Here is a 17,059-nt window from a genome sequence, read left to right as displayed (position 1 = left end):
TGCGGCAATATTGGTACCGCCCCCATGGTGTGATGAACGTTGTCAGGCGTCTGCATGCTTTCCTCCTCCAGCTTGACCTAATGAAATCCCCAGTGTGCATCAGCCACCGTCTTATCTTATAGGAGTGTGGTGGTACATCAGACACCATGTTGAAGGGGGCCAGGATGTGGTGCGTTTCCCACAGGCAACAGGAGTTCAGTTTCTGGAAGTCGACCGTCCTCCTAGGCTTCCCCGATTTCTTGGCGACTACAACCATCTGTGCACACCATTCAGTAGCCTCCCCCGCGGGCACCGGACGAATTACCTCTCTCTTGACGTCGTCGTCGAGTTGTTTCCTCACTTCATTTGCCCAGTGGTTGGGGATGGAGGCTGGTGTGTGGCAGGCATAGTTTGCGCACCCTTCTGGAGGTGGATGCGGTGTGGGGGCCCCTGCATCACTTGAAGTGGATGTCTGTCAGTGTTGAAGGTTGAGGACGAGAACTGTCGTGGTAGCCACTACTCGCGACGTGCCACATTTTCTTCGAGAGGTTGAAGAGGCATAGAGGTGGGTCTTGTTAGGATGTCATCACTCCCGTCGTCACCCACCAGTCCTGCACTGGCGACCAGTGGTGAGGGTTAAGGATAATCTGCATGGACGAGACTAAGTTCTTTGCAGGTAGTGAATGACAGGTACATATGCTCCACGGACTCGATGAAGCATACTTCTTGAATGGTAGAGCGTCCGGAGATGATGATGCGGCACAGCGCCGTGCCAAGGCTGGTGAGGGAATCTTTGCCAGGGCTCGGATGCCAGCCCTACGCTTTAACTGCGCAGGCTTGAGACCCAGCAACACTTTCAGGGTGGGCCTGGCAACACATACCTGTGGCCCTGTATCAGCTACAGCTGTCACTTTAAGTGTCACCCCGCCCGTCTGCGGCCCCACGAGCACCTGCAAAACAGGCTCAGGGCTCAGGGTCACTGAGCCGACGGTAAGGCTGCTCACCAGTTTACTTGCCTCCCGTGTCCTGGACGCCCTGTACATTCTCTTGAAATGGTCCCGCTTGCCACACGCCGCACACTTGCGGCTATACGCCGAGCAAGACGTCTTCTCGGAATTGTGCCTCTCACCATAATTATAGCACTGCCTGGCTCCAGTGTTAGGTGGGATATCAGCGGGAGGATTCCGGTGACCAAACTTGGCTGGGGGAGCCGGCTGGTGCGAGGCAGCGATCAGAGGCTCCTCCTTCTCAGTGATGTCATCGGCGGTGATGTCAGCTCCGTTCCTGTTCCCGCGTTAATGGGAAGTTTTCAGAACTAGTGGTTGTCACCAGGTGACAGCACAGTGTGTCCTCTTCGCTCTCACAGTGGTAATATCAGTGGTAATATAGAACATACCTACAGTGCCATTCTATAAACAAAGAGATGCAATAATTCGTTATAAAATATTTTTCTACATGATTCCTTCTAAGTAGTAACACAGGCAAACTCGAACCGTATCCATGAACAAATGTATATAAGTTTATTTTCTCATGAATTGGCATTGAGATTTGTTTGGTCATCTCCACATTTCCCAAAGAGTGTACCCTTGATCGGAAATGTATCAATCCAGTCGACAGTAAACATGAGAACAACATGTGTGTAACACTTAAAACTCCAAAACACACAGCTCAACTTACTAGTATATGGATGCAACAATTTTAATTAAGAACAGGCAACTCGAGTATCCTGGCAAAAGTGTTGCTGTCTAATCCAACCTGGGCTGGCCACTTGTTTAACTTAACAAACACATTGTTGGACAAATAGTTCATTCCTGCTGTAGTGTCCATGCCACTACACCATAAGGAGGAGGAAAACTTCTCATATTTCTCTCTCCTCACTCAAAAGCTATTCACTGATATGCTTAGTATTTCCTCAATTGTTTTGCAGTGTCTTGATCTTGACGAAAGCGATGCTAAAATTCCCACGAAAATAACTTTACCCACATATTGCGATGTTACTGAGTAAGCTGGGTCATACTATATAGTACAGTCAAAGATTTTACCTTTTTCATTATCCAAATCAATAGATTTTAGACTTGAAGTATGCCGCATTTAAGATACTGATAGCAAAATTACAAAATAATCACAAAAAAATATTTCTGTTTTGACTAACTTCTCCCAAAATTATCCATACAGGATATATAAAAGTAGATACAGAATGTCAACAGTATCATCATAATCAATGTTCTATGCATCTGTATGCGCCTGGGATTTAATACAACAATAATTTAACTCATGTTAGCAAGAGACATGTAGCAGTAGTGACATCTGGTGGATTAGTTCTGAAAACTGCCCATTTTGCCCCGTCGCACTGGGCCGCGTCAAAGGTGGAAGAAAAGCTGCGTAGGCTGTCTACATCCTTGAAGGAGTCATACCGGTGGAACATTTCCTGCTTTAGGGCGGAATCGTGCAAGCCCACCATCACTTTACACATGAGCATGTTTTCGGACAGGTCACTGCGGTAGTCGAGGCATAGGAATCCACACTCACAAGCCTCTTTGCCACACCGGGTCATGAATATTCCGACTAACTCACCTGGGGCCTAGCATGTGCTGAAGAAGTCCGACCACCTCACAGCCTAGCTGGTTCGCCGTCTGCAGCACGAGTTTCTCTATGGTGTCCAAAGTGGCCATGGAATCCAGAACCTCCCATTGTTCTGCGTTGAACCTCGTATCCAGGGCACACTGGAGGTCAGGAACACAGAGCAGCCGGACATGGAGCACGGCTTCCTCGTCAGGCCATGCAGCGAGATGCAGCCAAGTCTCCACAGAGCGGCGTCACGTTCGAAATCCTGCAGGCGTCATCTCCATTCCACACATTTCCGGAGTAGTAGCAGCAGGAGGTTTGTGGCTCGTTGGTCAGCGTGTCAGCAAGGACGCCATACCGCTTAGGAGGCCCGTCAGATCAAACCTTGGTGCGGCACACGCAGGCCGCAGTGCTTTCCGGACTCTGCTCTCTCAAGGTGTAGGTACTCCTGGGCGGCGTGGTGAAGTCATTGTAGGCGTAGGTGTGCAGGTGAGCTCCAATCACTGCGCCGTGTAGGGTTGAAGTTATAGACAGGACTTCTTAGGCTGCTTTACTGAGTGTCCGTACATAGGTGCATCCTTAAACCGTGGAAGCGACTGGACAACTGAGCTTCCAGTCTTGCGGGAAAGCCACGCATCGTCCCCCATCCTCAGTTGCCAGGTGCCTCTATCCTACAGAGAAATGTTCTTGGAGGATGCCTCTCATTTCCCTCTTGATGTCCAACAGGAATAGGCTTTGTCATGCTGCAGTTCCTGCAGCTACACTGCCTGGAGGTGAGCCGGGCACTGTTTAGAAGTGGGGCGGTGGCTGGGACCATAAAACAAACAATGGTTCTCCATGACACTCCCGTCAGTGTCATGGAAGCCTCTGCATTTCCTGCAGTGGGCACACCCATTGCAGGAAATGTTGCTGTGGCCAAACAGGAAACAGCGGGTGCAGCGCATGATTGTGAGGGTGTCCAACATGGTATACCATGTTGGAAAGATGGCTGCTGCACTTTATCTATAATTAACCATCCAAGCCCGGGGGGCAACGGGTCAACAGAAGGAAGGAGAAGGACGTGTGGAGAAGACAGGGGGAATAAACGCAACGGAGGATCACCGTTAGGAAGGAAATACAGGAAGATTGAATGTGACAGTGGCTAGGTTGCCCTGCTAGATTGTGCAACTACTATATTGTAGAGAATATATGGATGTACATAGTATGAATCTATGTGGGTCATTCATCCTAGATAGATTTCCCAGTTTTTACTATCTCAAATATTGAGTGGTGGTAGCTAAATCAGAAGGGTAAAGTAAAAGGAGCAGTATATATATATATATATATATATATATATATATATATATATATATATATATATATATATATATATATATATATATATATATATGTATATGTGTGTGTGTGTATGTGTGTGTGTTTTCTGCCGGCCTCCGCCTGGGCCACACTATACTCCTCACTTGCACTGCCTATGTCTGTCTTCTGACCCCTTCTGCCCTTGGTGTAGGACTACCCCTGAGACCATGGAACATTTCCTGGTTCAATACCTACACTTCCACTCTCAACATACTGCACTATGCTCCCGGCTCTCTGCCCTGGCCATCATAACACTGGATATGCCCACCCACCCTCCTGGCGGCCTCAGGCGTCCACCCCTCTTGGTAACCTGCTGTCCTTCGCCTTACTTGTGCCTTCTTGAGGAAGACCGACCAGCTATCACGCCTGTGATGCCCACACAGGAGTACCCAAGGGCTCATATGGATCCATAGATCTTCGTGGTCTCTTTTGGATCCTTATGAGCCCTGGGGTAGTCCTGTGTGGGTATCACAGGCGTGGTAGCTGGCCGGTCTTCCTCAAGAAAGCACAAGTAAGGCAAAGAACAGCAGGTTGCCAGGAGAGGTGGACGCCTAGCCGAGGCTGCCGGGAGTGTGGGCATGTCAAGTGTTATGATAGCCAGGACGGAGAGCCGGGAGCGTAGTGCAATATGTTGAGAGTGGAAGCGTGGGCATTGAAGCAGGAAATGTTCCATGGCCTCAGGGGTAGTCCTACACCAAGGGCAGAAGGGGTCACGAGACAGACGTAGGCGGTGCAAGTGAGCACTGAGCATGGTGTGGCCCAGGCGGAGGAGGGCGATAGCTGATGTGCCTTGTGCTCCTTCCCATGACTGACTGACAGTTTGAATCTTGTAACGGCGCTCATCAAGGATTCTATAAGGATATACGGGTTCAATGGGCGGCCTGGAGGAATTGATTAGGGAGTCTAGCTTCTAACAGATGGTGCACGGGTCGCAGGTAATAACAGGGTGAGGGATGGGAGTGTCCATCAGCAGGGGAGGATAAGCGCTGTTACAAGATTCAAACCAAGGATTCTACAAGGATATACGGGTGCAATGGGCGGGCTGGAGAAATTGATTACGGAGCTTAGCTTCTAAGAGATGGAGCAAGGATCGCAGGTAGTAATGGGGCGAGGGATGGGAAGGCGGGGAAGGATGAGCGCCGTTACAAGATTCAAATAGTCAGTCAGTCACGGGAAGGAGTGCAAGGCACATCAGCCATCGCCCGCCTCTGCCTGGGCCACACCACGCTCAGTGCTCACTTGCACTGCCTACGTCTGTCTCGTGACCCCTTCTGCCCTTGGAGTAGGACTAACCCCTGAGACCATGGAACATTTCCTGCTTCAATACCCACACTTCCTCTCTCAACATACTGCACTACGCTCCTGGCTCTCCGCCCTGGCCATCACAACACTCGACCTGCCCACCCTCCTAGCGGCCTCAGCTAGGCGTCCACCCCTCCTGGCAAACTGCTGTTCTTCTCCTTACTTGTGGCTTCTTTAGGAAGACCGGCCAGCTACCACGCCTGTGATACCCACACAGGACTACCCCAGGGGTCATAACGATCCAAAAGAGGCCACGAAGATCTATGGATCCATATGAGCCCTGGGGTAGTCCTGTGTGGGTATCACAGGCGTGGTAGCTGGCCAGTCTTCCTCAAGAAGGCACAAGTAAGGTGAAGGACAGCAGGTTGCCAGGAGGGTGGATGCCTGAGGCCGCCAGGAGGCGGGTGGGCATGCCCAGTGTTATGATGGCCAGGACAGAGAGCTGGGGTGTGGTGCAGTATGTTGAGAGTGGAAGCGTGGGCATTGAAGCAGGAAATGCTCCATGGCCTCAGGGTAGTCCCACACCAAGGGCAGAAGGGTCAAGAGACAGACGTGGTGGTGCAAGTGAGGAGTATGGTGTGGCCCAAGCGGAGGCAGGCAGAAAATGCATATATCTATCTATCTATCTATATATCTGTCTAACTATATATATATATATATATATATATATATATATATATATATATATATATATATATATATATATATATATATATATATATATATATATATATATATATATATATATATATATATATATATATATATATATATATATATATATATATATATATATATATATATATATATATATATATATATATATATATATATATATATATATATATATATATATATATATATATATATATATATATATATATATATATATATATATATATATATATATATATATATATATATATATATATATATATATATATATATATATATATATATATATATATATATATATATATATATATATATATATATATATATATATATATATATATATATATATATATATATATATATATATATATATATATATATATATATATATATATATATATATATATATATATATATATATATATATATATATATATATATATATATATATATATATATATATATATATATATATATATATATATATATATATATATATATATATATATATATATATATATATATATATATATATATATATATATATATATATATATATATATATATATATATATATATATATATATATATATATATATATATATATATATATATATATATATATATATATATATATATATATATATATATATATATATATATATATATATATATATATATATATATATATATATATATATATATATAAACATGTTTTATTTGCCTTATAAGTTCATAACCACGAGAGAATGCAGGAAAAAATAGGGGGTGGCGAGGAAGCATGGGAGAAATCTTCTTAAGTTACTCCTGAAAATGTTTTCTATGAAAGTACTCGCTTCTAACACATGGCAGCACTGTCGCTGTCCTCCAAACTTTAACCCACACCACAACTTCCTCCCTGTATATTTTTTGGCGCTTGTGGATACATATAATTGACAGTGTGTCCTATGTATGTACCAATACTTGTGAAGTATGTAAACGTTAGGTAGGAACACAGTAAATGTGCCCTCGTGTGAGACGGTACATAGTATAGTTACCGATTCTCACATCAGGCGCCAGCACCAGGAGTAACAGGCGTGTACGCGGCCACGGCTTACCCACGTCTGTACTTCTTGGCCCCAGAATACACCAACCAACCTCTTTTGGTGTTTCTCTGTTAACCTACGTATCTCCGTGACGACGAAGACTCATCCCCACGTCTTCTCGCCTATACCACATGGCGCAGTGAGTTGCTACAAGGCCAAGACTACCGGCGTCCCCCAAGCCTTCTTCCGCCATCGCCTCGCCGCCACCCGCCTCAGTGACTGTGTTATGCTGCGTTGTGCCAGTGTTTCAGTGCTAGACTAGAGTGCGGTGCTTTCAGTGTTCGCTACCGTGTTTTTTCCAGTGCTTATGATTATCGTTCGCTGGCATAAAACCCGGTTTAGCGGCTATGAGGGGAGTGAGTGCAGCACAGGCCCCCTTGTGTCACGCTTCAGGCAGCACTGGTTTCGCCTAGGAAGGCTGACTCACCGCCGCGGCTGCCAGTACTTATCGTACACCTGGCAGTGTGATCGCTCAGCTGAGCGCACGCACACACGTCACGCAGCACACAGGAACTTATTCTTCCTTCCTTGGAGCCACGATTACTGCTGGTTCCAGTCTTTTCCCTGAGTGCTTCTCGCTGCCACTCCTGACACCATGGATGGGCCACCGTTTCACGAACACTCAGAGGAAGTGCTACATACCCATGATGAGACAACAGCAGATGTACAGGAGCCGCCGATGGGTGCAGCGCAGGGTGCGTTTGAGGTGCAGGCCGGTGCTTCCCCACCTCACCTCCATTTCGCTCCACCTACCATCCCCCTCCACGCTGCTCCACCAAACCTCACACCTCATCGTGGACTCTCTCACAGTCAATCTTCTGCTGAACTACTTTACCTAATACGGTACTTGGAGGAGTCACGACAACAGGAGGAGCAGAGACGTTATCAGGAACGCCAGGAGGCGGAACAACGCAGACGGGAGGACAACGAACGGTTCCTGGCCATGATGCAGTGCTTGACAGTAGCAAAGCCTGTACCCACAGCCACTACCCGCCCTTCCAGCCCACCCGCCATGCTTCCTGCCCAAGTCACCACCCCTCCTGTCAGCTCCGGCACTCCTACATGCTCAAGTGTACCTCCACGACCCCATCGAATCCTGGACCGTCTACATGTACGCCGATGACGTCTTACACCACTACAACGACGACGACGATGCCGCTCTCGTCTCCTCCCCTCACTTCTCCCCATCAGAAGCCTTTCGCGCAGTGCCCACCTCCCCTTTCTGCCGATGCTAGTTACCAGCATTTCAGAATGTGGCGACGGCGATGGTGCGACTTCGCAACTATGTCAGACCTTCAGGGGCCCCCGAGAGAGAAACAGCTGATACAGCTACGTACCTGTCTCTCTTTGGACATCCAGCGTGTTCTCGAGCACACACTAGGGATTCCTCCTGACACAGACTTGCAGGTGGAGGCCATTTTGGATCGTCTACAAGAGCACATCAGGGACCTCCGCAACCCTGCCCTCCGCCGCCGCCAACTCCTTTGCTGTAAGCAGGCCGACGGAGAGACTTTTTCTGACTTCTACGGTCGCATGATAGACCTCGCAGAAGAAATTGACCTCTGTTCAGGAAACCCTCAAGCATGTGCGGACACACAACTCAAAATGATCCTCCTGATGGGCGTGAAAGACGAGGAGTTGATTCACCGCCTTATCTCCACAGAAGTGAGTGCAACACTGCAGGATATGGTGTCATGTTGCCGCTCGTATGAGGCTACACGCAGTACTGCCTCCGCCATCCAGTCTTCTCCTGCCCTTTCAGCCAGCATGTCCCCTGCAGCAGCCAGAGACTACTTCCTCCTGGTATTTCAGGACGTGCTCGTCTCTAAGGAAGACCTCAAGACTTAGGCCCATGGCAGACCAGCCCATGAGGATTCATTTGCAGAAGGATGCTGTTCCCTTCGCAATCCACACCCCTCGGCAAATTCCTCTCGCTTTCCAGAGTCAAGTTAAGTAATTGCGTTCATGGAGCATTGGGGCGTGTGGTACACGCCCCAATGCTCCATGAACTTCCGGAAGTCTGAGCTGGTGAACTGGGGTCTGCCGTCTGTGCGGAGGTGGAGGGGAACACCAACTTCCCTGAAGAATCGGCAGAACATCCGGATAGTGTGGGGGGTGGTTGTGTCACGACCACAAGGAATGACGACAGGCCACCCTGAGAGTCGGTCCGCAATTACTTAACTTGACTCTGGAAAGCGAAAGGAATTTGCCGAGGGGAGTGGATTGCGAAGGGAACAGCATCCTTCTGCAAATGAATCCTCATGGGCTGGTCTGCCATGGGCCTAAGTCTTGAGGTCTTCCTTAGAGACGAGCACGTCCTGAAATACCAGGAGGAAGTAGTCTCTGGCTGCTGCAGGGGACATGCTGGCTGAAAGGGCAGGCTTCTCGCATCTGAGAGCATGTGTCACTTCCAAAATAGGTTTTGAAAAGCTGGAAGAGATAATGGCCAACTCCAGACAATGGCCATATGAGAGCAGCGGGATCTGAACACCTTCGTGTACCTGGATCTGGGCGAGGCAAGACTTCTTACCCAGGTGGAGGGTAGCGGTAAACGACCCCGGTGCGGGTGACATCGGAGAACCATCTACTGTGAGGGTGGTAGATGTAGGCATGGGGTGAAGGCTACTTCTGGGGATCTGGAGGAGGTCCAGGTGCTGAATACCAATCACAGTGACGTCCGCACCTGTGTCAGGAAGCATGGGGAGCCGTGAAGTGGCGTCACCGACAGTGATGCTGACACTGATGGATTTGGGAGTCTTGCTATGGTGTGGCGTTGCGGAGTCCAGACGGCGGCAGCTGCTTTTCCCTGGTTGTGGCCGTCGGGAGGAGGCTGGAGATCCGGTGTGTCCGGCATTTCCTGGCACATTGGAGCGGCAGCACTTGTAATGGCCAGTGCGGCCACAGTGGCGGCACACAGCATTCTTTGCAAGGCAATTGGCAGTTTTTGTCAAGAGGCCCTGGCGATTGCAGTTATGACAGGTACCGTCTGCAGCAGGACACTGACCTTGGCGGTGTCGGCGGGCACAGGAGAGACAGGGAGGGCTGGCCGGCGAGCCAGAACGTGTAGCTGGAAGTGTGCTATGCTGTCCTGGTGTGGTAGTCTTCTCGCGCCGCTTGTTTTTCCGATGTGAGGTAAGGGCACAGAGCTGGCTTGGAGAAGACTGGATGGCGGAGGCAGTACTGCGTGTAGCCTCATACGAGCGGCAACATGACACCATATCCTGCAGTGTTGCACTCACTTCTGTGGAGATAAGGCGGTGAATCAACTCCTCGTCTTTCACGCCCATCAGGAGGATCATTTTGAGTTGTGTGTCCGCACATGCTTGAGGGTTTCCTGAACAGAGGTCAATTTCTTCTGCGAGGTCTATCATGCGACCGTAGAAGTCAGAAAAAGTCTCTCCGTCGGCCTGCTTACAGCAAAGGAGTTGGCGGCGGCGGAGGCCAGGGTTGCGGAGGTCCCTGATGTGCTCTTGTAGACGATCCAAAATGGCCTCCACCTGCAAGTCTGTGTCAGGAGGAATCCCTAGTGTGTGCTCGAGAACACGCTGGATGTCCAAAGAGAGACAGGTACGTAGCTGTATCAGCTGTTTCTCTCTCGGGGGCCCCTGAAGGTCTGACATAGTTGCGAAGTCGCACCATCGCCGTCGCCACATTCTGAAATGCTGGTAACTAGCATCGGCAGAAAGGGGAGGTGGGCACTGCGCGAAAGGCTTCTGATGGGGAGAAGTGAGGGGAGGAGACGAGAGCGGCATCGTCGTCGTCGTTGTAGTGGTGTAAGACGTCATCGGCGTACATGTAGACGGTCCAGGATTCGATGGGGTCGTGGAGGTACACTTGAGCATGTAGGAGTGCCGGAGCTGACAGGAGGGGTGGTGACTTGGGCAGGAAGCATGGCGGGTGGGCTGGAAGGGCGGGTAGTGGCTGTGGGTACAGGCTTTGCTACTGTCAAGCACTGCATCATGGCCAGGAACCGTTCGTTGTCCTCCCGTCTGCGTTGTTCCGCCTCCTGGCGTTCCTGATAACGTCTCTGCTCCTCCTGTTGTCGTGACTCCTCCAAGTACCGTATTAGGTAAAGTAGTTCAGCAGAAGATTGACTGTGAGAGAGTCCACGATGAGGTGTGAGGTTTGGTGGAGCAGCGTGGAGGGGGATGGTAGGTGGAGCAAAATGGAGGTGAGGGGGGGAAGCACCGGCCTGCACCTCAAACGCACCCTGCGCTGCACCCATCGGCGGCTCCTGTACATCTGTTGTCTCATCATGGGTATGTAGCACTTCCTCTGAGTGTTCGTGAAACGGTGGCCCATCCATGGTGTCAGGAGTGGCAGCGAGAAGCACTCAGGGAAAAGACTGGAACCAGCAGTAATCGTGGCTCCAAGGAAGGAAGAATAAGTTCCTGTGTGCTGCGTGACGTGTGTGCGTGCGCTCAGCTGAGCGATCACACTGCCAGGTGTACGATAAGTACTGGCAGCCGCGGCGGTGAGTCAGCCTTCCTAGGCGAAACCAGTGCTGCCTGAAGCGTGACACAAGGGGGCCTGTGCTGCGCTCACTCCCCTCAGAGCCGCTAAACCGGGTTTTATGCCAGCGAACGATAGTCATAAGTACTGGAAAAAACACCGTAGCGAACACTGAAAGCACTGCACTCTAGTCTAGCACTGAAACACTGGCACAACGCAGCATAACACAGTCACTGAGGCGGGTGGCGGCGAGGCGATGGCGGAAGAAGGCTTGGGGGACGCCGGTAGTCTTGGCCTTGTAGCAACTCACTGCGCCATGTGGTATAGGCGAGAAGACGTGGGGATGAGTCTTCGTCGTCACGGAGATACGTAGGTTAACAGAGAAACACCAAAAGAGGTTGGTTGGTGTATTCTGGGGCCAAGAAGTACAGACGTGGGTAAGCCGTGGGCCGCGTACACGCCTGCTACTCCTGGTGCTGGCGCCTGATGTGAGAATCGGTAACTATACTATGTACCGTCTCACACGAGGGCACATTTACTGTGTTCCTACCTAACGTGTACATACTTCACAAGTATTGGTACATACATAGGACACACTGTCAATTATATGTATCCACAAGCGCCAAAAAATATACAGGGAGGAAGTTGTGGTGTGGGTTAAAGTTTGGAAGACAGCGACAGTGCTGCCATGTGTTAGAAGCGAGTACTTTCATAGAAAACATTTTCAGGAGTAACTTAAGAAGATTTCTCCCATGCTTCCTCGCCACCCCCTATTTTTTCCTGCATTCTCTCGTGGTTATGAACTTATAAGGCAAATAAAACATGTTTATATATATATATATATATATATATATATATATATATATATATATATATATATATATATATATATATATATATATATATATATATATATATATATATATATATATATATATATATATATATATATATATATATATATATATATATATATATATATATATATATATATATATATATATATATATATATATATATATATATATATATATATATATATATATATATATATATATATATATATATATATATATATATATATATATATATATATATATATATATATATATATATATATATATATATATATATATATATATATATATATATATATATATATATATATATATATATATATATATATATATATATATATATATATATATATATATATATATATATATATATATAGTTAGACAAATATATAGATAGATAGATAGATATATGCATTTTCTGCCTGCCTCCGCTTGGGCCACACCATACTCCTCACTTGCACCGCCTACGTCTGTCTCTTGACCCCTTCTGCCCTTGGTGTAGGACTACCCCTGAGGCCATGGAGCATTTCCTGCTTCAATGCCCACGCTTCCACTCTCAACATACTGCACTACACTCCCAGCTCTCTGTCCTGGCCATCATAACACTGGGCATGCCCACCCGCCCTCCTGGCGGCCTCAGGCATCCACCCCTCCTGGCAACCTGCTGTCCTTCACCTTACTTGTGCCTTCTTGAGGAAGACTGGCCAGCTACCACGCCTGTGATACCCACACAGGACTACCCCAGGGCTCATATGGATCCATAGATCTTCGTGGCCTCTTTTGGATCCTTATGACCCCTGGGGTAGTCCTGTGTGGGTATCACAGGCGTGGTAGCTGGCCGGTCTTCCTAAAGAAGCCACAAGTAAGGAGAAGAACAGCAGGTTGCCAGGAGGGGTGGACGCCTAGCTGAGGCCGCTAGGAGGGTGAGCAGGTCGAGTGTTGTGATGGCCAGGGCGGAGAGCCAGGAGCGTAGTGCAGTATGTTGAGAGAGGAAGTGTGGGTATTGAAGCAGGAAATGTTCCATGGTCTCAGGGGTTAGTCCTACTCCAAGGGCAGAAGGGGTCACGAGACAGACGTCGGCAGTGCAAGTGAGCACTGAGCGTGGTGTGGCCCAGGCAGAGGCAGGTGATGGCTGATGTGCCTTGCACTCCTTCCCGTGACTGACTGACTGTTTGAATCTTGCAACGGCGCTCATCCTTCCTCGCCTCCCCATCCCTCGCCCCATTACTACCTGCGATCCTTGCTCCATCTCTTAGAAGCTAAGCTCCGTAATCAATTTCTCCAGCCCGCCCATTGCACCCGTATATCCTTGTAGAATCCTTGGTTTGAATCTTGTAACAGCGCTTATCCTCCCCTGCTGATGGACACTCCCATCCCTCACCCTGTTATTACCTGCGACCCGTGCACCATCTGTTAGAAGCTAGACTCCCTAATCAATTCCTCCAGGCCACCCATTTAACCCGTATATCCTTATAGAATCCTTGATAAGCGCCGTTACAAGATTCAAACTGTCAGTCAGTCATGGGAAGGAGCACAAGGCACATCAGCTATCGTCCTCCTCCGCCTGGGCCACACCATGCTCAGTGCTCACTTGCACCGCCTACGTCTGTCTCGTGACCCCTTCTGCCCTTGGTGTAGGACTACCCCTGAGGCCATGGAACATTTCCTGCTTCAATGCCCACGCTTCCACTCTCAACATATTGCACTACGCTCCCGGCTCTCCGCCCTGGCTATCATAACACTTGACATGCCCACACTCCCGGCAGCCTCGGCTAGGCGTCCACCTCTCCTAACAACCTGCTGTTCTTCGCCTTACTTGTGCTTTCTTGAGGAAGACCGGCCAGCTACCACGCCTGTGATACCCACACACGACTACCCCAGGGCTCATAAGGATCCAAAAGAGACCACGAAGATCTATGGATCCATATGAGCCCTTGGGTACTCCTGTGTGGGCATCACAGGCGTGATAGCTGGTCGGTCTTCCTCAAGAAGGCACAAGTAAGGGCGAAGGACAGCAGGTTACCAAGAGGGGTGGACGCCTGAGGCCGCCAGGAGGGTGGGTGGGCATATCCAGTGTTATGATGGCCAGGGCAGAGAGCCGGGAGCATAGTGCAATATGTTGAGAGTGGAAGTGTAGGTATTGAACCAGGAAATGTTCCATGGTCTCAGGGGTAGTCCTACACCAAGGGCAGAAGGGGTCAGAAGACAGACATAGGCAGTGCAATGGGTGTGCCCACTGCAGGAAATGCAGAGGCTTCCATGACACTGACGGGAGTGTCATGGAGAACCATTGTTTGTTTTATGGTCCCAGCCACCGCCCCACTTCTAAACAGTGCCCGGCTCACCTCCAGGCAGTGTAGCTGCAGAAACTGCAGCATGACAAAGCCTATTCCCTGTTGGACATCAAGAGGGAAATGAGAGGCATCCTCCAAGAACATTTCTTTGTAGGATAGAGGCACCTGGCAACTGAGGATGGGGGACGATGCGTGGCTTTCCCGCAAGACTGGAAGCTCAGTTGTCCAGTCGCTTCCACGGTTTAAGGATGCACCTATGTACGGACACTCAGTAAAGCAGCCTAAGAAGTCCTGTCTATAACTTCAACCCTACACGGCGCAGTGATTGGAGCTCACCTGCACACCTACGCCTACAATGACTTCACCACGCCGCCCAGGAGTACCTACACCTTGAGAGAGCAGAGTCCGGAAAGCACTGCGGCCTGCGTGTGCCGCACCAAGGTTTGATCTGACGGGCCTCCTAAGCGGTATGGCGTCCTTGCTGACACGCTGACCAACGAGCCACAAACCTCCTGCTGCTGCTACTCCGGAAATGTGTGGAATGGAGATGACGCCTGCAGGATTTCGAACGTGACGCCGCTCTGTGGAGACTTGGCTGCATCTCGCTGCATGGCCTGACGAGGAAGCCGTGCTCCATGTCCGGCTGCTCTGTGTTCCTGACCTCCAGTGTGCCCTGGATACGAGGTTCAACGCAGAACAATGGGAGGTTCTGGATTCCATGGCCACTTTGGACACCATAGAGAAACTCGTGCTGCAGACGGCGAACCAGCTAGGCTGTGAGGTGGTCGGACTTCTTCAGCACATGCTAGGCCCCAGGTGAGTTAGTCGGAATATTCATGACCCGGTGTGGCAAAGAGGCTTGTGAGTGTGGATTCCTATGCCTCGACTACCGCAGTGACCTGTCCGAAAACATGCTCATGTGTAAAGTGATGGTGGGCTTGCACGATTCCGCCCTAAAGCAGGAAATGTTCCACCGGTATGACTCCTTCAAGGATGTAGACAGCCTACGCAGCTTTTCTTCCACCTTTGACGCGGCCCAGTGCGACGGGGCAAAATGGGCAGTTTTCAGAACTAATCCACCAGATGTCACTACTGCTACATGTCTCTTGCTAACATGAGTTAAATTATTGTTGTATTAAATCCCAGGCGCATACAGATGCATAGAACATTGATTATGATGATACTGTTGACATTCTGTATCTACTTTTATATATCCTGTATGGATAATTTTGGGAGAAGTTAGTCAAAACAGAAATATTTTTTTGTGATTATTTTGTAATTTTGCTATCAGTATCTTAAATGCGGCATACTTCAAGTCTAAAATCTATTGATTTGGATAATGAAAAAGGTAAAATCTTTGACTGTACTATATAGTATGACCCAGCTTACTCAGTAACATCGCAATATGTGGGTAAAGTTATTTTCGTGGGAATTTTAGCATCGCTTTCGTCAAGATCAAGACACTGCAAAACAATTGAGGAAATACTAAGCATATCAGTGAATAGCTTTTGAGTGAGGAGAGAAATATGAGAAGTTTTCCTCCTCCTTATGGTGTAGTGGCATGGACACTACAGCAGGAATGAACTATTTGTCCAACAATGTGTTTGTTAAGTTAAACAAGTGGCCAGCCCAGGTTGGATTAGACAGCAACACTTTTGCCAGGATACTCGAGTTGCCTGTTCTTATTTAAAATTGTTGCATCCATATACTAGTAAGTTGAGCTGTGTGTTTTGGAGTTTTAAGTGTTACACACATGTTGTTCTCATGTTTACTGTCGACTGGATTGATACATTTCCGATCAAGGGTACACTCTTTGGGAAATGTGGAGATGACCAAACAAATCTCAATGCCAATTCATGAGAAAATAAACTTATATACATTTGTTCATGGATACGGTTCGAGTTTGCCTGTGTTACTACTTAGAAGGAATCATGTAGAAAAATATTTTATAACGAATTATTGCATCTCTTTGTTTATAGAATGGCACTGTAGGTATGTTCTATATTACCACTGATATTACCACTGTGAGAGCGAAGAGGACACACACTGTGCTGTCACCTGGTGACAACCACTAGTTCTGAAAACTTCCCATTAACGCGGGAACAGGAACGGAGCTGACATCACCGCCGATGACATCACTGAGAAGGAGGAGCCTCTGATCGCTGCCTCGCACCAGCCGGCTCCCCCAGCCAAGTTTGGTCACCGGAATCCTCCCGCTGATATCCCACCTAACACTGGAGCCAGGCAGTGCTATAATTATGGTGAGAGGCACAATTCCGAGAAGACGTCTTGCTCGGCGTATAGCCGCAAGTGTGCGGCGTGTGGCAAGCGGGACCATTTCAAGAGAATGTACAGGGCGTCCAGGACACGGGAGGCAAGTAAACTGGTGAGCAGCCTTACCGTCGGCTCAGTGACCCTGAGCCCTGAGCCTGTTTTGCAGGTGCTCGTGGGGCCGCAGACGGGCGGGGTGACACTTAAAGTGACAGCTGTAGCT

This window comes from Portunus trituberculatus, chromosome 35 (assembly GCF_017591435.1).
Source record: "Portunus trituberculatus isolate SZX2019 chromosome 35, ASM1759143v1, whole genome shotgun sequence".
NCBI lineage: Eukaryota > Metazoa > Arthropoda > Malacostraca > Decapoda > Portunidae > Portunus > Portunus trituberculatus.
The sequence above is the reverse complement of the archived record's forward strand: the minus strand, read 5'-3'. Positions refer to the sequence as shown.